The sequence below is a fragment of the Notothenia rossii genome, assembly GCF_949606895.1.
Source record: "Notothenia rossii genome assembly, chromosome: 3".
NCBI classification, from domain to species: Eukaryota; Metazoa; Chordata; class Actinopteri; order Perciformes; family Nototheniidae; genus Notothenia; species Notothenia rossii.
The window spans coordinates 86,429,520-86,430,108 of NC_136901.1; positions in this window are offsets into that span (position 1 = coordinate 86,429,520).

Here is a 589-nt window from a genome sequence, read left to right on the forward strand (position 1 = left end):
ATGTAATCCTCGTTGTGACTGTTATTACTCAAAGTGATTTCTTTCTGGGGATTAAGAAAATGGTCCTACTCCTGAATGGTATACAATAGCTGGGATCTGTATCTCCAGCATCTTTCCTTTGTCTTCCAGACTTCTATCCTGCACAACAACACAGATGTTACTTCTACCGAGGCTTGACCTCTCCTAATTAACCATCACCAGACATCTATTATTCATGCAAACCTGCTCAGAAAATGCCCCCTTGACTATCATTGCGAGACTTCTCATATGAAGTCTGTCTGCGGCTTAATGAAGCAAGATAGATGGTGACCTCATGTCATGACAACAGGGTCATATTAATCGAGTTTGAGACAAATTGGACCAGGATTGCTCATGTTAAGGAAAGATACATTCATATGGGTTCTTGTTTTTTTGTGAGTACAGAATCCGAACACACACACTTTTTTTTTTTTGTTCTCTCTCTGGCTGCCATGGTTACAGACATAGGAAAGGATTTTCGTCCGTCATTACTAAAATCCGGCTACAGAAAGGGAGTCAGACTGCAACTCCGCTCAAGTATCTACAATCACAGACGCAACATGAATCATCA